Genomic DNA, 24,345 nt, shown 5'->3' with positions numbered 1-24,345 from the left:
ACCCTGTTAAACCAACATTACTCCAAATGCAGAAGAGCAACATTTACATTCTGTAGTCATGTCTGGAACATTCCCCTCCTGTTTGTTGGCTTGTCTCCACAGTGTATGTTGTTAGAGGTATATCCCACTACCATCTGTGATGCTGTTTGCCAAACACCGACATGAAGTCCTGCTCACAGTGAAAGAAAAGGGCCAACACCCACATAATGTTCCTAGTTATAGTAGTGTGTTTCCATGCAATTGGCTATGGGAATGTTACCACAGCTGCCCCACATGCAATCAGCTAGTGGTGGACTGCAATTTGTGCAGAGGTCATCAGCTGATCATGAGCATCCCTTGCAAAACACAAGCTGCTGCCTAAGAAAAGCAGGTGTACTTCACCACATCCACCAGAGAGGGAGTGAGAGAGACTGAGACAAAATAAGACAGGGAGGGGGTGGGAGAGTAAATAAGCATGTTTGTGTCACACACTAACCCGTACAGGGTTTCAAACACCTGCCTATGTATTGCTATCACATGTCTATGCAGTTACTGCATGTGCCACAGAGTTTATATGTTGGGGAAGCTGTCCGAAGGTATATTCGATGGTGAGTGACATCTGCAACAGTGATAAAGGAGGGATAAGGTAGGTGTAGTACACGTGCCTCTCCACATGAACAAGTGTCAAGGTCGACACATCCACACTCTCTCAGGGACTCGCACACATTATCACAATTGGCAGGGTCAGGATTAGACTTCCTAACTAGCTACTTTGTCACAATACAGTACAATTCAGGTATCACATGCACCATAGGGGTTATCAGGGTGATATATGGGCAAAGGGTATGCCAGGGTGTCTGACATCAGAAGGCATGCTTCAGTAGGCCAATGGAAGATGTAGTGAGTGTGAATGGCATCCAAATTATTATACTCCACACACACACACACACACACACACACACACACACACACACACACACACACACACACACACACACACATGTTGCCAGTACTGACATGCATAGGTGCATTGCTTCACAGGTTTGTAGTGGTTGACTGTGCCAGAAGGCTGTATAAGGCTAGGTAAAGGGTATACTTTGGCATCAGGCTACATGACAATGGTCTGCTGTGTGGCTCAGGGGTGTAGTGTCTGGATTGGCCCACACAGGTGGGTACTGTATTCACCATCCTGTCAACTGGGTTACTATTGTGGGTGGCCAGTGCTGTGCAATGCTTGCCATGTATGTGTTCTATAGTCCATGACATGGACAGAGTCAGGGATGTGCACGCGTCCCACATGCATGTTCTGTGACATGTGGAAGTGTACCTGGGGTGTCTGGGGCATGTTGTGTACACAGACTGTTATCATCAGATGTGCCATTCCTGGCTTCATGTGGTGAGAACTAGCAATGGACACTAGGTTGACCCTGCACCTACATTGACAGCATGATACAGGTATTCCCTGGTGTCCGTGGCATCTGACCATACAGGGCATGTGTATAAGGCATGGTATGTCCTTTGTGGGTTACATTTTCTGGCTCTACAGTTGTTGTAGGTGTTCAGTGGGCAACATAGTGAAGGAGCACTGTATGCAATTATGTGCCTATTGTGGGGATGGGACAGGATGCCATGCCCTCTGTAGTCCACTGCAATCACACCATGGTTACTATCTGTGGACAATATGCAGGGAACTACCAACACAGTGGTTGTTGCCTAGCCGAGTGTGTTCGTCTATGAGACATGGGTTGAGAGTGTTCTCTGGGTAATACAAGGGTTGCCTATATTGTTCGCCAGGCCTTGATGTCATATGTAGGGGTATTGATTGTCTACCCCAGCCTCTCTGCTGTTTGACATCTGTTATCCTTGTAAGGTGGACATTGTGACATATAATAGGCCCACCATATAAGAAATTTTCAACACCCACTCCACAATGAGTCTAGTTGTTACACACTCACAGCTACCTCCACACAAGATACAAACAACAAACACACACACACACACACACACACACACACACACACACACACACACACACACACACACACACACTAAGTCTCACCGTTGCCATGTCTGGGATTAGAAATCCTACCTAACTAGTACATCACACTACAGCATTACACAGTTATAGCATGCACCTTGGAGATTATTGTGTTCCTCTTTCCCCAGAGGTGTACTTCAAAGTGAATGACATCAGCAGGCTTGCCAAAGTAGGGCAATGGAGGTTGTAGTGACTGTGAATGGCCTCAAAAGCATTGCTCCCTATACAGACAAACAAACATACACACAAACTTCTACACTGGCAATGTCTGGGAAAAAGAACTACTACCTAACTAGTACATCATGCTACAGCATTATGTAGTTATAAGACACACCACAGAGATTACTGACCTATTTTTTTCCTCACAGGCATATTTCAAATTGAATTACATCAGCAGACTTGCCAAAGTAGGGCAATGGAGGTTGTAGTGACTGTGAATGGCCTCAAAAGCATTGCTCCATACACAGATAAACTTCCACACTTACCATGTCCAGGAATAGAACTCCTGCCTAATTAGTTTAGCACACTACAGCATTACGCAGTTATAGGACGTGCCATGGGTACTCTTTCCCCAAAGGTGTATTTCAAAGTGAATGACATCAGCAGCTCTGCCAAAGTAGGACATTTGAAATTGTAGTGAGTATGACTGGCCTAAAAAGGCATCGATCCCTACACAGACAAACACACACAGTTGCGAAGTCTGGGATTAGAATTCCTACCTAACTAGTACATCACACTACAGCATTGCGCAGTTATAGGATGCACCACAGAGATTACTGGGTTACTCCTTCCTCAAAGGTGTATTTCAAAGTGAATGATATCAGCAACCTTGCCAAGGTTGGGCAATGGAAAGTGTAGATCATAGGTTCATAGGTTGATACTAGGCTATCAGCCCAAGGGCCTATACATGCCTCGACATGACAATTTCCTGGCTATGTCTTCCCACAATATTTATTTCCCTGGACCCCTGTCTAGCAGGGGAACTGACATGATCCCAGGGGTCAATTTCCTATTTCCCATCCAATAGTCCAGGTTCCTTTTGAAGAGGGCCAAAGAGGCACTCTGCTTGACATGTATGGGCAGTCTATTCCAGAGTCTGAGGATTCTCTGGGTCAGGAACACATCCCTCCAGCATTTATTGTTCATTGTGATGACAAGATTTGGATTCCTGGTTCATGTGGCTGTGAGGGTTTGGAATTCTTTGCGTGTTGCATGTCCAACAGCTGTGAGTTTGTCATGATATGATATGTTAAACAGAGATCGCCCATGAGAGCACAATACGTGACAGAGTATAGCTGGATGATTTTCAGATGCTCAGCATAGGGCATCTGGTTTAGGCCTGTGATTCATTTCATGAGGTATGTATGCAGCCTTTCTAGTTGTTGCAGATGTCTTGTGAGGTACATACGTAATGGGCCTTTGTAGTCTGTACTGGATCTACTGAGAGATGACTACAGTGGGACATTGGCCTCCTTTTCCTGGATGTAAAGCCCTTAGTGGGAGGTGTGCCACATAGGTGGGTTTCATGACTGTTGTGGTGATGTGGTTATCAAAGGTGAGACCACTGTCTACCTGTGTTCCCAAGTGTGTTATCACATTTTAGGTCTTTAGTGTACTGCCACCTATGTGGTACTTCACAGGTACATGTCCCTTTCCAAAGGCGATAGCTATATATTTCTTGGCATTTACCTTGAGACCATGGCTCAGGCACCAATCATCTTTCTGTAAGGCCCTTCTGTAGAATATCCATATCATGTGAGGATTCAATATTGGCTCCCAGTGTGCAGTCATCTGCGATCTTTGTTTGCCAGAGTCCCTTACTGTTGGACTGTACTTCAGAGCAGTAGATGCCAAACAAGGACGGTGCCAGGACTGAACTCTAAGGTACTCCAACTGTCACTTGTCTGGGGCTGCGGTTGGTGTCACCTACATTTACAGTGTGGGTTCTGTCAGTACAGCAGTTGGCAGCCCATCAGGTGACATAGGGATTAATGGCCAGCTTGATAGATTTATCTGTGATTCCAGACCGGGGGATGGTGTTGAAGGCCTTGGCAATGTCCGGATAGGCTATGTGAACCACCTTACCCTTGTTTACAGCTCTGGAGATGGATTCACAGTTTTCATTCGGGTTGAGGTGACATGATTGGCCCTTCACAAACCCAACCTTGTTAGAATCCAGTGTTTGCAATTTGCCAATGTCTTTGTTTTAATTTCCATGATAATACATTCCATGGCATTGCAGATCAGGCACATCATACTGCTGGGGCTGTAATTCCCAGGATCCAAGGTAGATCCCCCCTTATAGACTGGGATAATTGTAGCTGTGCAGCAGACATTGGTCATGAAGCCTGAGGTGTAGCTATGATTAGACATGGCACGTAGGTAAGGTGCCAGTTCAGTTTGTAGCTCATGTAGTACCCAGCCTGGGATGCTGACTGGTCCCATGGCTGCTGTTGTTATAGCTCTGGAGAGTGTGTTTTTTACCAATGTGGCCATTATTACTGGAATCTGGCAATCTTTCTGTGTTGAAATTAGCCCTTTGGGGGTTGGGAGGGGGGTGCAGCTGGCACTGAATTGATCTGCCAGGATATTGGCAATATCACTAGGAGCAGTATATTTAATACCATCCTGGTGTAGCTCAGGGAAGTTCTGAGCATTGCCATTTAGATTCCTCACATAGTTATGGAATGGCTTGCAGCTGTCTTTGACATCTTTGGCTATATTATGTTCGTAACTAGCTTTGGTGGATGTTATGAGGAATCTCTACTTCTTACTGCAGCTGTTAAGGGAGTATTTTGCATCCTGGAAATTCCCCCATTTCTGCAACAGTTTCCTCCTTTAGTTGTACTGTATGTTTATGGCAGGAGGCAACCACATTGGCTTCCTTTTCTTGGTGGGGAGCGTCTTGGTTCTATACTGGATGGCACGATTCATGCACGAGTGGATGTGCTCATACAGTGCCTTCATGTATGATTCAGCAGTCGTCCTTTCAGTTCCCATCTGCATGGGTGTCATGATGTTAGTCACATCTGACATGTGTAGCATGACATTGGCTTTGGAGATATGTGTTATGGAGGTTTCCTTACTGGGGTGTGGGGGAAGGATGTTGATGTTAAAGGTGATTAGCTCATGGGCAGACCTGACCGATGGGGTGACCATAGGTGTGGAGCATTGATTTCCCATGTTGGTAATGACCAGGTCTAGTATATCTGAGCCCCTGGTGAAACTATGGGTTACCTGATCCAGGGCATTGGGAATTATGACTTCCAAAAACCGTTGGGCACACATGTTAGTACACAAGTAGTTTTCACAGTTAATGGCAGGGTAATGTAAGTCACCCAGTATTAGAGTGTTTGCTTGTATCATAATATTTCACAGTATGTTTCAAAAGCTGTAGTGGGTATTATGGGGCATGGTGGGGGATCTGTAGCAAGCTATACAATTTGGAATGCAGTCTAACCTACTGATAGTTGCACCAGGGGCATTGCAGACACATTCTGTTGGACAAGTAGCCTGGTGGTGTTAATATCCTTGGTGAATATGGACACTCCTCCACCTTTATTGTTTTGGTCCTGGTTAGGTGGCCAACAGGTATGGTGAGAGCTCCACCTGGTATTGCATGGGTGCTCTCTGGAGCCTTGGATCAGGTCTTTGTTACTGCACAGTTATCAATGTTCTCCATTTTTAGGTGTAAGTAGTGACTGTGAATGGCCAAAAAAACATTGATCCCTACACACACACACACACACACACACAGAGAGTTTCACAGTTGCCATGTCTGGGAATAGAACTCCTACCTAGTTAGTATATCACACTACAGCATTACACAGTTATAGTACACACCACAGAGCTTACTGGGAAACATCATTCCCAAAGGTGTATTTCAAAGTGAATGATATCAGCAGCCCTGCCAAAGTAGGGCAATGGATGTTGTAGTGACTGTGAATGGCCTCAAAAGCATTGATCCCTACACAGACAAACAAACTAACACACATGCAAACTTTTACACTTGCCATGTCTGGGAATAGAACTCCTACCTAACTAGTATATCACACTACAGCATTACGCAGTTATAGGACACGCCACGGAGATTATTGGGCTACAGCTTCCCCAAAGGTGTATTTCAAAGTGAATGACATCAACAGGCTTGCCAAAGTAGGGCAATGAAAGTTGTAGTGACAGTGAAAGGCCTCAAAAACATTGATCCATACACAGGCAAACAAACACATACACCTTTGCACTTGCCAAGACTGGGATTAGAACTCCTACTTAACTAGTATATCACACTACAGTGTTACACAGTTATAGGACAAACCACAGAGATAACTGGGCTACTCTTTCCCCAAATGTGTATTTCAAAGTGAATGACATCAGCAGCCCTGCCAAAGTAGGGCATTTGAAATTGTAGTGAGTGTGACTGGCCTAAGAAGCATTAACCCTTACACAGACAAACACAGTTGCCATATCTGGGATTAGAACTCCTATGTAACTAGTACATTACACTACAGCATTATGCAGTTATAAGATGCACCACAAAGATTACTGGGTTACTCCTTCCTCAAAGGTGTATTTCAAAGTGAATGACATCAGCAGCCCTGTCTAAGTAGGGCATTTGAAATTGTAGTGAGTGTGACTGGCCTAAAGAGCATTGATCCCTACACAGACAAACACAGTTGCCACATCTGGGAATAGAACTCCTGTCTAATTAGTACATCACACTACAGCATTACACAGTTATAGGACATGCCACGGATATTACTGGATTACTACTTCCCCAAAGGATGTATTTCAAGGTGAAGACATCAGCAGGCTTGCCATAGTAGGGCAATGGGGAGTGCAGTGTGTGTGCATGAGCCATAACCCATTCATCTAGAGGCAGACACACAAGTTTATATTCCACAGGTACGTGTATACAACTGCTAGATGACTACTGACTTGAACAGTCATGTTACACAATTAGCACAAGTACCACAGACACTACAGTGCTGAGGGAAACCAGAGACAAATGTCTACGGTGATTGACATTTGCACATCAAGTGGTTTTAGCCAATTGGATCTGTGCTGGGTGGGACAGGCCTCATGATGGGAGGCTCTTTGTCAGTGTCACTCTCTTCCACACATCTATGTATGTGTATTTTTGGCCTATTATAGTGTGTTGTCCTTGGATATATGTGTGTATTCCTATCCAATGTGTGTGCAAAGCATGACTGGCATGTACTGAGGAGTGTATGCACTAGCATCTGCAACTGTCAGATATGTATGGTCCACTGTTGTTGCCAGACATGGGCTTCATTAAGTGTGTGAGCATGCCCAGTATGACCTTCTGTATTGAATGTGTGAATCCATTCCAGGTAGATTGTACTCCAGTGCATACTTTTGTGTTCTACACCTACAGCTAGCAACCTGTTTCTGCAGAATATCTGTAGATCAGTTGACAATATGGGGTCAATATGGGCAAAGGATAGTGGGTTACTGTAGGTAATTGTGTCTGTGCTGCTTCTGCTACATGGTCTTGGTGGTAGCAGAGATATTCAGACATATGTACTGTTTTACACTGTGATGTTTTATGTCATCAAGTACTGTCAGGTATACATATTTCCTTGCAGCGATGTTCTGGGGAACACAGTGTGAATGCAGCTGTGTCCAGTATTGTGGTCAGCAGCCTACATATTCTTGCACAATCATGCCATTCTGGAGGGGAAGCTGCAGACACTTGCTGCTGGGTCTGTGTTCAGCACCTTGGTACATTGGTGGCTGAGGATCCCATGCTTGTACATCCATCGACATGACAGTATGGCCATATCCTGCTATGGCCATACCTCACAGCTGTACAGATTCACACAGGTTACCCAGAGGCAGGGGTCATAATTCTGGACATTACCCCTTCACATTGTGATTTACAAGCAGGTTTGTAGCCACCAATTCTTGTGTTTGCAGCCATGGATAGTATGAGCACACAACTGAGTTTCGGACTTCACACACTCCTTGCTACCAATGGTCTCACCCCCCCCCAAGTTATTCTATCCTCTTCCAAACATTATGCAAACATTATCTGATATGTTCCCTATAGTTATTACCTCATCCCAGCAGTAATTCGATGTTGGTCCACAGTTCATGCAGTAGGACATGGTGGACATGTTACTGTGATTTGTCCACATGGCCTTGCATTTGGGTTCTGTGGACTGTGTTATGTTGTTATTTAGGAGTCCATGACATAACATGCATTGGCAGTATGGGTGAGACACAGGCCATTGGCAGAGGACTGTAGGCCATATGGTAGTTATGCAGGCCAGCTGTTGCAGGCCATTGCATTCTGTCACTCCTACAGTCCCAGACTGCAATACACTATATTCCCCTGGGGTGACAGGGTAGGTGTGCAAGGTGTTCATGCCAATACTTTCTGTCATTATTGATCCAGTGGTGTGGATGCTGGCAAGGTGCTGCTTATAGCTAGGGACACACCTGCATGGGACACCTGTTCTGCATGCTGCATTGTTTAGCTATGGCCATACAGAGGTGGGGGTCATATTTTACTCATTCTCAACAGCAGGGATAAGACCGGAGACGTACCTGTGGGTGGTGATGGGGTGAGCTGGGTGTATGTGTGCTCAGGGCAAACCCTCACAGATATGCATGGGGCATTCCACTTATGCTGGCTTGTTCAGGGACATCATCTGTTTCTCAATACTTCATACCTATGACCTTTGTGGTCTGCCAGTGTTTGGCCAGACAACATCTGTATTCCCTATTACAAGCCCAAATAATGTGTTGCTAACCTGTATGTACAATTCCAAGGGTGTGTCCATTTGACAGTTACATATTATACACTGTCTGTCTGGGTTACTTCCCCCTCTGTACTGCTTGTATGTCTGGGCCCACATTCATGCCATGTCCATCTTTCAGATGGTGACACATATTACTGCCAAACTTTTACTATGGCTTACTGCTGAAGTGTGTTTTGCTGAGAAGCATTGTTTTTGGCACTGCAGTTGTGAGAACTTAGCCATGTCATCGGCAGTACTGGCCAATGGCCACCAGGACAAACCTCACCATGCATATATACTGACCACTCTCACACAGTATACAAAACACACCAACCTAACACACACAGCCCTGCATATTGTACACATGCTGCAATATATCCTGCTACCTTGGCCAGCTCAGGTAATCTGTGCTCCACTGTTATTATACCTACACATACATGTTACTACATTTCTACATAGGATTGGGGGAGGGGCGCACCTGACTGTTACTACATTTCTACATAGGATTGGGGGGCACACCTGACTGTTACTACATTTCTACATAGGACTGGGGGGGCACACCTGACACTTGTACACATTTTATATGACTGTACTGGCATTTCAGGTACTCCATTTCATTCTATATTCTGACCTATCATGCTGACTAGAGGCATATCAGTGTACTACAGGTCTTAGGTTTGATTGACCTACATTTCACTTTCTGACTTCTTACCCTTCAGAACTAACATCCCACTGCCTGACCTGTTGTAGTTTGTCTGTGTAGGTCTAGGGGGGAATGTTCTCCATAGCCATCAATCAGAGGCCTTAGCACAGCCTTTGTTTGTGTTTGTCTACACCTGTCCTGCTGGCTGACACTGTTGTTGGGTATGTGAGCATCCCTGACTGACATGTGTGTGTCCTATGGACACACATGTGGCCCAGCACATTATCTGCACTGAGTTTTGTCACCCTGTCTAGTACTGGCTACTTTGGTGACACCAGTATTTGTTACAGATCTCATGCTGCTGCTATAGGTGTCTACTATCTGCTGGCATCCCATTCAGCCACCCGATTCCCTTGCATCCTCACATCCATACCATAGATACAAGTAACAACACATACTACTCCATTCAGCAGTTGATAGGAAGAGTGACTTACCTTGTGGCTGTGCCAGCATTGAGGATGGTGCTGGAGGGGTGACTATGTCAGATGCACATACTATACTCCTTATATATGGTTAAGCACAGGTAGTGTCATGTTTGGCATCCCTTTTACTGTATGTGCGAGGCAGAGACAGGTGTCATTCCCTGGGTTACTACCATGTCAGTGTATGTGCTATGTGTTGCCTCTTTGCCATGGCCTGGGCATACTGGGCATGCCTCCTTCTACCTACTGGAGCAGGCTCAGGTTGTTCCTCCTCTGAGTCATTCTGTGCCTATGCAGGCCTTGGCAATGGTGGGGGGCTGTGTGGCCATACTCCGTGCTGTTCCTGCTGCAGCTATTTCCACAGGATCATATTGTGTAGCATGGCACATATGATGACAATTTGGGTACATGTAGCTGGTGAGTACTGCAAGGCTCCACCGGATGTGTCCAGGCACCAGAACCATGACTTGAGCATCCCAAACACATGCTCTATTATGATTCTGGTCTGTGCGTGTGCCTCATTATGGAGTTCCTGTTTGGGTGTGTGTGCATTTCTGATGGGTGTCATCAGCCACGGCTCCAGTGCATGCCCAGTATCCCCCACAAGGTGGCCATAAGGGATGTCCCCATTGGCAAATATCTGGTACAGCTGCGTCAGATGCCAGATGTGGGAGTTATGATAGCTTCCAGGGCAGCTAGCACACACATTCATTATAATGCCCTGGGCATCACACATGACCTGGCAGTTGATGGAGGGGAAGCCCTTTGTGTTGATGTAGACCCTACCCCACTCACCAGGTGGTGTTTTGATGCATATGTGCATGCAGTCTATAGCACCCACTACCTCAAGGTATTCTGTTATTTGGTGGAAGAGACGTATATTGCTGGCCAACGCCTGACATGGCATCCAGGAATTGGTGGAGTACCCTGGATGCTGATGCCTGTGAGATCCCCATGATATCCCCAGTTGGCCTTTGGAAGGTACCTGTGGCTAGTATTCTTAGGCTTACACATACCTTGGTATCCACTGGGAAGGGTTCCCCACTGTTGGCTCTGTGTGTGAGGTGTGGCTGGCACAGCTCAACAATTTGCCATAGGATGGCACTGTCCACCCTATAGCACTCCACTGTCTCCAGCTCACGTAGCCCCTGGTAGGTTACCCTGGATCTGTACACTCTTCCCCTTCTCCTCACTGTGAGTTGGTCGACAGCATTCCCATCCTCACCACCCTCAGCCTCTTCCACATGTTTATTTATGATAGCTGCTGCAGCCCCTATCATTTTGTTGCTTTTGCTTGGTAAAATTTCCTCGCTTGTGTACACCAGTGGTGTAGAGCTTGTGGGAAAAAACAGAGGGAAAGGTGTTTGCATAGTTTATAGTGGTGTGCTGGGCTGGGCCGCTGCCTGTGTAATTGACTGATTCTGATACATTTCACCTGCCAGCTATGCTAGTTCTCCTTGATTACCTTCCTACTGCTGTTTTCCCTTCTCATCTCCTTCCTGTTTATGTCCGGGGTTGCGCTGCACCAACACAGTGCTCAGATGTGCACGGAGCTGCTATTTCCTGGTTTCCTTTTTTTTTTCTTTAAAACATGGTGCGTGGCACGAACACCTGTTTAGGCAATGTAAAGAGTGCTAGGCAGCCTCAGACACACACCCTTGCTTAGCTCTGCTAAGCTCAGGGCAAACCCAAGCCACAGGGCTCCAATAAGCTTACAGTATGCCTGACACACCCCTCTATGATGTCAGCTTGCTCTTAGGCTTGCGCCATGGTCTTTCTGCACCAACGCGGTTGGGTGCAGGCTAGCCATGAGGGGGGGATCTAGGATTCAGTATCATTCCCCTCATTTGCATAGGATTGCCTGCTAATGCCTAGTTACAAGTCCCACACTGAGCCTTCCCCCTTAGCAACCACTATTCACTGGCCATGTTGTCTTCTGCCTGCCATTGAGTATAATGGCAAAATTGTCATTTTGGATGGAATGCTTATTTCAAGTTTTTTTTTTTTTTTTGGCCCGATCCCATTTGCGTGTTGCTGCCCTATGCTTAAACAGCCAAAATCGACTAAAAAAAATTAAAAATTTTTTTTTGCAACTGTTTTCCATGCCAATGGCCATATATTTGGCCATTGGCATGGTTTCCACATTATATACACCCTTTATTTGGAGCTGTCATGGCTCCGTTTTATAGTTTACAGAAATGTACTCGGTTACTAACCGAGTACATTTCTGCAGACTATTCTAGTCCTGCACAGCTGGCTGCCAGCTTCCTGGATTGCAAATTCACCTAATTTGCATGTTTTTCACCTGCAAATGGGGTAATTTGCATACAGGAGCTGTGTCCATGCAGGAATAGTGCAAGAGTGCTCGTGCATGTCCCGGGAGCTTATTCCTGGATCGCACAAAATCCATATTGCCTCCAGCAGCTCCTGCACTATACCTGCACACCGTGCAGAGCTTGCTGAATGCTGAGGACAACCTTTATGGCCTGAACCAGGTAATATAATTTCAGACTATTTTTCAAAGTTAGCTGGACTGAGATTAACCTCTTTTCTTCTTGTATCCTGTGTTATAATATGTTAATTTCAACAGTTACAGTACAGTCTGACATACAGATGTATTTCTTTTCTGTACAGCAGGACCCACTGTTGGTACATTTTTAACATAAGCAGCTTTACAAATACATTTTCAACACATGCAGTTGTATAAATGAGTTTGATATACAAAAGACATATAATTCTTTACAAAATTCCAGCTAGCCATGCTGGTATATGTTACACATCAACTGCCCTACTTCTCCTGGCATAGCTGGCAATACCCCACATCATCACAGTGACATTATGAAATGAGAGAAATTTCAAATGCAATCAGGGATAAGCAACTTGGTGGTGTGTTTTACAAATGTATAAAAAATAGCTTGACAAGCCAGTTTATGCAATGAATTTATACATTATCATTTCTCATTGAACACAGAAACAGATTTCAATAAGATTCTAGGACTAGCATCTGTAACAGCTGAACAGCATTTTTAGAGGCCATTCTTGCAATCAGTGCCTGTAATGGACTGATGGTGCATGTGACCTCTCATCAACTCCATGACAGGGACAAAGATGAACAATATTATGTGAACAGGGGCAACATATGAGAGCTTGTAGACATGCACCAACTGCATATGGAATCTCATGGGATCATAACCAGATCATGGTCAAATGGGGACCTAGGCAGGGTCAACCATACCATTACTTGTCTGTCTCTCCCCAATTATTATAAAACACCATTCTAACCTATCAATGTGCATACTATTTTCTTTACTTTTACAATGATTACAGTGACTTGGATTTAATTTAAAAATGTATTTCATATTTACAGCAAAGACACTGACAGATATTTATTATCCAAAACAAGGCACTCACATGAAAAACAGACTTGACGTAAGCAACAGTAAACAGATCTTCCCCTGAAACTCATTTATTGACAATGCATCTGGTAATCCATTAAACTAAAAGAGAAGTGCTTGGATTCATAGTCAAGCAGCATATAATTAGCAGCTATGTGAAAGACGCAGGAATTCAAGAGACAAATGTGTTAACACATTTGCTAATAGACCAGTTTGGCCCACTGGATGCAGTTGTCTGGTGAAGTGACTTTGTTAGAGTTACACAGTAGACAAAAAAGACTCGGGGAATCAAATTCTGAACCATAGAAATGAACAGCCTTACTCATTTGCACCAAGTATCATACAATCTGTTATAGCCCAACACAATCCATTTCACACCTATATGCCTGCAAAAAACAAGCTAAATTAATATGTATTCATAGTTAAAATACTACCATAGATTTCATGCTGTAGTTATTCTCAGCCAAATAAAAACACACTGGCAACAAAACAAGAAAACCAAAGATCATACCCAAAGAACAATAGGTCATACTACAACTGGTCCTTGATGCAGGAACCAGGTATTCGCGCGCACACACACACACACACACACACACACACACACACACACACACACACACACACACACACACACACACACACACATTCACATGCACACACACACACACACACACACACACACACACACACACACACACACACACACACACACACACACACACACACACACACACACACACATTCAATTACAGACCCTTGTATGATTGCGTATACCTTAGATGTTTACTTGCAATCAAATGAATGAACAAGTAATAATGACATAGAATAATGCCATGGAAGGCAATTACCACTCACTGCTGTGAGAACCATACATTGTAGCTATTTGTTTTCCTCGTGCCATCCCAAACTCTTAGTTGAAGTATCACAGACCCAAAATGAGAAAGGGATTTTAAATACTGGTATTATAGGCTTAGAAATTTGCTAATATAAAAAAAAGTTTTGCATCATTAAGTCTTTTCTGAAGTGTATAAAATCTGGAACTTGTGTTTGTCATTATTTAGTGACAGCAGGCCACAGCACTTTACCAGTAGTTCACACATTTTATGAAGAATAGAACAAATACCTCTCAACTTCTTTGCTCAAGAATTCTAGATAAAGCTAAAATAATGGGGGACAAAGGCCCAATAAGGGGCAAATTATAAATATTATTTTATTGTATCTATTTAACCATGTAAACCCACTGGTCATAGTGTCCCTTTTCAGGGGTGAACCAGGAGCACTGTCAAATTAAGTGGCTTGCTCAAAGTCACACAGAGGACAAATGGAGGAGAAAAGATTCAAATCTTCTACTTTTGCCTTTAAGAAGATGAGGTGGCTGATGTCTGAATGAGTTCAGTGTTGTTGCAGCTGGGCAAGAAGTCCTCACCCACACTACCCCATCATAGTGTCCCCCTTTTTGTGTGCCACTCATCCACCCTGGTTTGTTGTATAGTCCTCCAGATAACAAATTATCCTTATCTGTCTGTCTGTGTCTTCCGGTCTGTCCAAATATCACCTTTGTGGTGCCCTTTTATATCAGCACCTCCACTCTCAGTCTTAGCCTGCCCTTATTGTCTTTCCCATATTCTTCTTCACACCAATGTTATCTCCATGTTTTCTTCCTCTATGCCATTCTTCACTAAATATAAAAAAGGCACCTGTCCTACAAAAATGCCCTCCTTCTCCCAACCATAATACTTTTCCCACCACATTGCTCTGTGTAGTCCTCTGTTTGTACACCCCATTTTCTGATTGCTATATCACCCTATTTCCATCTGCTATATAACATAAACATAATAGGATCTTTGCTGTGTAACCTTTGCATGGGCTATCAGATGTACCTGTGTCGTACTGTAGTGATGTTTATTTATTTATTTATTTTATTTTACATTTGTTGACCGGGAAAGTCCGACTGGACACATGTCCGTTTTCAGCGGAGGCCCGGGGAGAAAAGCTCCAATAATACAATAGCAGTTTACAAAAAGTTCAATAGTACAAAGTAGGTTGCAGCAACGATTGTCAGCTAACATACGATTGTAGTTATACACTAAATACTCAGGGTAGAAAAAAAATTTTTTACATTAGTATGTACAATCACAATTATAAAGAGAAAAACAAAGTGTCATATAGTTAGAGTGCAGAGGTGAGGAAAAAAGTTACATTAAGATGAACAGTGAACAATTATTATAAGAAACAAACCTACATGTAGTTAGTTTCGGGGGGAGAGAGTAGAAGGCTTGAGGCCTAGGAGGCTAGTAATTTTACTGAGGAGGTTGAGGGGGAGCTATGCGTTAGTCTGGATTAGAACATTGGCAAAGCCAGTGGGATTTGAAGTGGTGGGAGAGTCCATTCCTGAAAGTATTTAGGGAGGTTGCTTCGGTGAGACTAGGAGGAAGAGAGTTCCATGTTTTACCCACTGTGTTTGAGAACAGAGAGTCTCCTCCTGAGTTACAGGATTTAATTGTCTGTACGAGCATTTTGTGAGATGATCTTAGCCTGTTTAGGTTGATATAAGGGGTAATTAATCCGGACAGGCCGGGAGTGTTTTCAGGTTGAGAGAGAATTTTGAAAGCAATGATAAGTTGCTTCTGTAGGAGTAGGTTTGGTAGTTCTATCCAACCTAGGGTCTGAAGATTAGTACAGTGATGGGTTTTGTAGGGCAGGCCTGTTGCAAATCTTGCAATATGATTATAACAACAAGAGAGTTTAGATAGATCCGATTTGTTGGGGTTAGTTAGTATGGGGGAGGCATACAAGAGGGTAGAAAGGAGATGGGTGCGAGCAATGGCAACTCTAGCAGTGGGAGTCAGAAAAGATTTTATTCTATAAAGGGACCCAAGTTTCTTATTAACAGTTTTGATAGTTTGGTTGATGTGCACATCGAATCTGAGTTTGTTGTCAATGGTAACCCCTAATAGCTTGGTATGAGGGTCGGGGTGATGGTGGTTCCGTTGTTGGATTGTACACTAAAGGGAAAAGTTGGTGTTTTATGGGTAGGATGAAAGAGTAGCATTTTCGTTTTTTTTGGATTAAGGATCAGTTGGCGTTCTGATAACCAATTCTCAACTGCAGTGAAACAGTCTTGAGTTTTGGATAATAGAATAGTTGGGGATCTATCTGAGCAAATTAAAGTCGAGTCATCAGCATATTGAATACATGTAGACTCTGGGATGACTTTGTTAAGATCATTAATGAAGATGGAGAATAGAAGGGGGCCAAGTATGGAACCTTGGGGGACTCCTATGGTGTTGGGTATGAGGTCGGAGAGCTTGCTTTGCCAGAGCACTGCTTGTTGCCTATCAGAAAGATAGGCATGAAACCAGTCTAGGGTTTTATTATCTAGATAGAGAGTTTTTAGGGTGGCATGCAAAAGGTTGTGGTTGACCATATCAAAAGCTTTTGATAGGTCCAAGAAAAGGGCTGAAGAAATATTTTTGTTATTCCGGTTAAGATTGATAGTGTTTGTGAAAGACAGGAGAGCGGTAGTAGTGCTATGTTTGGGCCTGAAGCCATGCTGGGAGTTGGTTAGCAGGTTTTCCTGAGTTAGGTAGTGGATGAGTTGTTTGTGAATACTTTTTTCCATGATTTTTGCCAGTGGTGACAAAATGGCTATAGGTCTGTAGTTTGAGAGGTCAGTAGATGAACCACCTTTATGGAGGGGGATGACATGGGAGATTTTCCATATGGCGGGGATTGTGGATTCAGTTATGGTCCGATTAATTAAGATTGAGATGGGGTAGGCTATAACATCCGCCGCTTTTTGTAGAAAGTCTGCTGGAAGTAGGTCTGCCGCGAGAGTGGTTGGCTTTAGTTTCCTTAATAAGGATCGAATGTATGCAGTAGGGACAGGTTGTAGGTTGAATAGCGTGGTCTTCTGGGTGGGACTTGAGGATAGGGAGCAGGGGCTACTTGTTGGTTGGCTAAGGATTTGATTACATCGATGAAGAAGGTGTTAAAGGATGTGGCCACTTCATCTGGGTTTTTCATAGTTAGGTTAGCTGGGGTGGGGGTGGAGGACCTGCCTGGATGGAGAAGTTTGTTTATTCCTGCCCAAAACTTTTGGGGGTTGTTTTGATGTTTATGTTGTAGTTGGAAATAGTAGTTTTTTTTGTCCATTAAGATGGATTTTTTTGTGTCATTTCTTAGTTTTTGGAAGTTGGTACGGTCTAGGGGTGTCTTGGTAGTACGCCATTTATTCCATGCTTTGTTTCTAGATTTGATTTTGGCCGTGGAGTCTTTTGATAGCCATGGTGCTATGAGGGCTTTTGTTTTGATTGACCGTTTGGGGGCATGTGTGTCAAGTATGTTTAGAAATGTGGAGTTAAATTTTATTACAGCTTCATCTAATGGGAGGTGCTTTAGGATTGACCAGTTACAGGACTGCAGCTCATTTCGGAATCTAGTGATGTCAAAATGTTTGGTGCTTCTAACAGTCCTGAGTACAGGGAGGTGGCAGCTACCGCTTTTATTTTTTACTATATATGTAATGAGGTGATCACTGAGCTCATTGGTAATGGTCCCAGATTTATAAGTTTCGGGTTTATGGTTGGTGAGTATCCAGTCTAGGATACTTTCTTTTTGTTTATTACTGCCAATTCTGGTAGAGGTGGTAATATTTTGTGAGAAGCCATGGAGATTGATATTGGTTGGGTCTGTCTCTGACACACATTGATTCCAGTCAATGTTGACATCTCCCAGAATTATAGTTTCTTGTGGGAAGTTGTTTGTCAGCCAACTTAGAGTGTTCTCAAGAGTGTCAGAGTTGTTCCCAGGGGGAATATAGATTACGATTAGGTTAATACTTTTTTCTTTATTTATTTGTATTTTTAGGGTTGTTAATTCTACATTGGGTATTAGCGGAGGCTGAGTGGGGTGTAAGGTAACGTTGAGTGTGCTTTTGAAGAGCACAGCAGTACCACCACCTCTTTTTTTGAGGCGATGTTTCAATATATTGTTGATCTTTTCTTTAGCATATCTATAGAACAAATTATGGAATTTTTTCCATGAGGAGCTATTAAATTTACAATTTTTAAACACTGGTAAAATCAGGACAATTGAAGAATGTATGTTGATGGTACTTGGAAACAATTTCATAAATTTCGAGGGTGAAATTTTTTTAACAAATTTCTGGGGAAACAATGGGGTCAGCATGTGCTCCCATATATATGAACTTAATTTTATACACTTGGGAGCCTTTACATGTGCTTCCAAGTGAATTCTATAAATTCTGCAGATTATACCTTCGCTACCTGGATGATATTGCTATCTTATGGCCAGGACTGGAAGAAAGTACAAATCAATTTAAAGAATATCTTAATAACACAACACAATTTTTAAGATTTACTTACACATACAATAGTTCTAAAATAAACTATTTAGAGACAGTTATTTGGAAAGTAGTTCAAAGTTTTAAATACAACAAATATAGAACACCTACACACAGCAAAACCTACTTAGACTGAGTTCTCACCCCCACCATCAAAAAAATGAATCCTGTAAGGGACAAGCTATTAGATTGGCCAGTATGGTATCAGACTATGATGCTTTTTTGAAAGAAATTGAAGTTTTAAAAACATGTTTTATAACAGAGGCTTCCCCAAGACATTTGGTTGAAAACTGCAAGGAAAGTTGTGGACAATAGGACACAGACATTTAAACCAATTCTGGTTATTGGCTTAAATAATTAAAAGCAGCAACAACAATGGTTCGCATTTGGAACTGTAATGGTAATGGAATACAATAATGAATTTCACAAAATTAGATCAATTATTAAAAAAACTGGAGCATTCTGAGATCTATCCCATCAGTTTATACAGTTGTAGGGAGCCAACCCAGAATAGTTAGTAAAGTTTTCAGTAATTTAAAGAATCTTTTCCAAAATGAAGGCACTTACTATGAGACAATTATTTATGAAAAGACAAGGAAATGTGGAAATTCCAAACAGTGTGCATACATACTACAGATGGATCAATTATTCATAAATTAATATAATGTTAGGTTTATTAAAGGAAATTGCACTATGACAGGAGTTGTTTACTTAGCTAAATGAAAGGCATGCCCATCATTTTACATTGGGAAGACAGACAGGGCACTAAGAAAACAAATACATGAGCACAACTATGACATAAATATTCAAAATAATGCCAGTGCTCTATACAAACACTCTTGTCTATGTCTGGGGTTCAATGGTTTCAGTTTTGGCATTTTGGATACAATTACTATTAACCCTCAATGAGGTGACTGGAAGAGCAAACTTGAATTTAAAGAACTTTTTTGGCAACTCAAACTTAATGCCAGTGCACCACCAAAGTAATGAAACCATTTCTATAAACCTGTTTTAAAATTAAGGGCAGACAGCTTTTAAACATTTAAGGAACTTTAATATTTTAACAAGTTTATATTTTTAAACCACACTGTTTTTTTTTAAATATTTGGACTTTATTAGCAAGAACAACTATTATATGTATTTTAACAGATCTTACAACCAATGTATTATTTTATGTGGGAAGTTTGTGTGTTTTTAGAAAAAGTATTAATTAATTTAATTAACTATTTTAATTACTGGAAAATTGAATGATTGGTTAAGTTGCTAAATTATAAAAGGATTGTGGGTTACCTGTGGAATTTATTCTGATGAAGTCTCATCCAGAGACGAAAGAGCTCAATCAACTGTTTCAATACATTTTATTATTTTATATACATCTTGGATCTTCAATTTTTGGCTTACTTGATATGCCTGCTTCCACCTTAGATATACTATATAGTTGGATCATAGTTGTTTACAGTGTACCATCACCAAACGAAGCTTAAGTTATGTTTCAATGTATGTTTGAACATGCACTGTGGCAAGTATGCTATCTATTTGCTTATAGACCCAGGTCACGTGATCTAGTAAGATCTGCATCTCTGCACAATGACTGACAGTTTTTTTTTTCCATAATAAATTTTTATTGCTATATATTTTCCATATACAATAAAAAATCACAGACGTAATTCACTACTACTACTATCAAAACTATATACAATATCTACACGAAATGCTTCCATATGAAAGTTGTCATTATTCCAAAAAAGAAAACACCAGGGAGAAAAAAAAAAAGACAAAACATTTGTAGAAATAGTTTGCATCCGTACATATCATACACAGTTCCAAAACATTATTTCCTCCACATATACATCCAAACTTTAATGTATTCCTAATAACAGTATTATGCTAATATAATATTAAAAACCTTTTCCCATATTTTCAGGTTATTAATATTTTTGTTACTTTGTTTCAGGAGTAATTTATGTGCTAATATATGCTTTATAGCCACAAGCTTAAAATTATCCCATGATGTCTTATCTGGTTCTAACCAATTTGTAGCTATATACAGCTTCATCAGCAAAAAAATATTCATACATATTATAGTTTGTGATCTAGAGAGCTCTCTTGGAAGAATATGCAGAATCATAAATTCTAAGAAAATAGTCGATGTCCTTGCTGAATGGTTCTCTCACCAAAAAAGAGCTCCAAAACTGCAAAAAATCGTAGTGAGATGCCAACCACAGAGGAATGAAAAATGAGACGTTTTAAATAAATCACTGATAGCTGATCAAAAAACTCTGGCGACTCGGAAAATGTTCATAACTTTTATTGAAATGCAAAGGATAAGCGCTTTCGCGTGGTATATCCACGCTTCATCAGATAACATTTAAAAATCAGCTGTTGTGTTTATATACATCCGCTAAAGTGCGGGAATAGAATTTTTTTAATTAATTAAAGTGACACAAATATATTTTTTATTTTACATAATACACACTTACCTACTATAATGCATACTAAAAGCGTTGTTATAAACTATATGTAATATCCAAGTCTGTCTTATACATTCTAGATTTAAGATATTATTCATAATATTTTATGTTATATGTGTTTTAATGTAAGTCAAGTTAATACAGGTTTACATCATACTAGGTATGAAATATCCCTGACACAGGGCTCATGGATTTGACAAAAGCAACCATGTACATTTTGTTTGCTTTTATTGAATTCATTTAAAGACCATGTTATTGTTATTTGGATGTGTTCTTTTATATAGAGCATCAATAATTTATTTATGTGCTCTATTATTACATCTTACATCATTCAAAAAGCTTTTTCATATATATGGGTTTGAATTATGGTTTATTCAATGGTTCAATAGACTAGAATTTATTGTCATCCCCCAGCGTAACCGTGAGCCTAGAGGAATTAGTATGGAACAAATAGACACATATAGCTTTAAGAATCACTGTTTTCATAGATTTTTATGTATATATATATATATATATATATTTTTTAGAGAAGTGTCGTTTTTAAGTTTGATTTTTAATAAAGTTAGTGAAATGAATGTATTTGTAAATGAAAGTTACACAGTATAAAATTTGTGTCACTTTAATTAATTAAAAAAATTCTATTCCCGCGCTTTAGCGGATGTATATAAACACAACAGCTGATTTTTAAATGTTATCTGATGAAGCATGGATATACCACGCGAAAGCGCTTATCCTTTGCATTTCAATAAAAGTTATGAACATTTTCCGAGTTGCCAGAGTTTTTTGATCAGCTATCAGTGATTTATTTAAAACGTCTCATTTTCATTCCTCTGTGGTTGGCATCTCACTACGATTTTTTGCAGTTTTGGAGCTCTTTTTTGGTGAGAGAACCATTCAGCAAGGACATCGACTATTTTCTCAGCATTTGCGGTCTTCTTTTGGTTGGTAGTCCTAGCACACAATGGAGTCTGTTGCCTGTCATGATCCAGAGCCGAGGGATACATCCTCGCTATGGGATGGACTTACACATCTAAATAAGAACCCTTTATTGTCTCTGGCCCTAACAAGCGAGACGGGACGAACTTGCTCTAATGAGAATGGTGAGAATCTTACTGACTTTTATCCTTTACTAAAGACTTTAGAAGACAACCTATACCAGCTCCAAAGATATGCCTGGCAAAGGTTACATCTAGAAGCGTGTATTCACTTCAAAGTAGTCCCCAGGGGTATGCGAGTGTTTTGTATGCCCACATATGGGGACTCACATCCTGAGCTTCTAAAGCAGTGGCAAGATTTAAATATAGAGTTGGGATTTAATTATGCCAGATTGATGCTTAATTATTTTTCACCGTTGGAGACAGAACTGAGAAACAAAACGGAGGTGATACACAAACAACTACTAGAACGTTTTGCCTCAGAATACTGCATAGACAAAATTAATCATATATTTTCACAAGTAAATGCATTTAGTGATAGACTAAGAGCTACTAAACAAAAGAAGTTGTTACGTGACTATAACGATTTTCAAAGTGGTCAAATATTTATTTGGCCTAGATACCAAGCATCTCAATCTCCGACTTTATTGTCACAATCGGAAACTTTCACTACTCATAAATCTAAACAGACACCAGAAATTAATGCTGTTGTTCAACCTTTACCTCGAGTGCCTGTATCTATGTTTCGTAATGAAGCTTCTACATCGGCCTCAGTAGGAACTGGCCATACTGAAACAGCATTTGCTGACACACCCCCTCCTAATCAGGAAGCTTTCTTCAATCATTCATTAGCTCAAACTGCTGGAGCTATTTCTAAAAATACATCTAGTGTGTTACCTTCCTCGGTAACTTTTTTACCGTATCAAAAACGGCAGATAATACATCAAGCCAGAGGGCAGTCTCCCAGCAGGGACTCCCGCAAGAGGAAATACTCAGCGGAACAGTTCGCACAAAACAGAAGAAAAAAGAACTGACTTCTAACTTGCTTTTCAATCTTTCTTGTTTTGTTTTGGATCAATCTTGTATTAGTGTCCTAAATAGAGGTCTTTGTTTTATTCCAGCGACTCCTGCAATTCTAACAGATACGCTAATTGATCTCAGATTGTTTTGCAGGAAACTGTGTTTAAAATTACTATTTAATACTGACACTAACAATGAACAGGAAATTGTACGTTATAGAACCAGGAGTGTCTGTATTCCACCTATGCCATCACACATAGAATGTTTCCTAAAGGCTTGTGAACATCAATATTATCTAATGTTTAGTAATATAACTAAAAAAGGAAGGTTTTATAATCTTACACCAGCAGAAGCACGTTGTCTGAATGAACTCAAAGAGAATCCAGATATAATTGTGAAACCGGCCGACAAGGGAGGGGGTGTAGTAGTTCTGGATAGTCAAGAATACATTACTAGTATGCTTAATATGCTATCGGAAGCTGACACTTATACTTCCATAACATATAGAGAAGTGGTTCACATTGTGAAAACCGTTAAGGATGTCCTCTATGACCTCCTTATGTGTCGCCAAATAAGTCAGGAGATATTTGAATTTCTGAATATAGAATATCCCACCATACCTATAATCAAAGGGATACCTAAAGTCCATAAGGAAATACACCCAGTCCCCTTTAGGCCTATTGTATCAGGGGAGAACTGGATCACAGCACATGTCTCTATATTTATAGAAGACATTTTAAGACCAGTCGTGAACCAGTTCCCCACCATACTCAGGGATACATATGACCTTCTTCATAGCATAAAGGAGTTAGAATTAGATAGTAAGCAACATCATATACTCATCACATTGGATGTAAAGAGTTTATTTACATCGATACCCAATGATATAGGCATAGAATACATAAGAGAACTATTAACTAAAGAGACTACCTTTACCAATGATAGAATCATTCTAGTTTGTCAACTTTTAGAGTTAGTACTACTAAATAGTGCATTCATATTTGGAGATTCTTATTATTTGCAAAAATGGGGGGTAGCCATGGGCACCCCCTGCGCAAACACTTACGCAAATTTGGTAGTTCTGTGGTGGGAAAAGCTATATTTATTCCATAATGAGAAATTCAAGTCCGTTAAATTCTATAGGCATTTTGTGGACGACATTATGATTGTCTGGGAGGGCACTCTGGAACTATTTGAAGCATTTCTACAATATTTAGAAACAACCACTACATTCTTACGTTTTACCAAGGAAA

Source organism: Protopterus annectens, chromosome 3.part0 (assembly GCF_019279795.1).
Source record: "Protopterus annectens isolate FY-2018-M chromosome 3.part0, PAN1.0, whole genome shotgun sequence".
Lineage (NCBI taxonomy): Eukaryota > Metazoa > Chordata > Ceratodontiformes > Protopteridae > Protopterus > Protopterus annectens.
Note: the sequence above shows the minus strand (reverse complement) of the source record.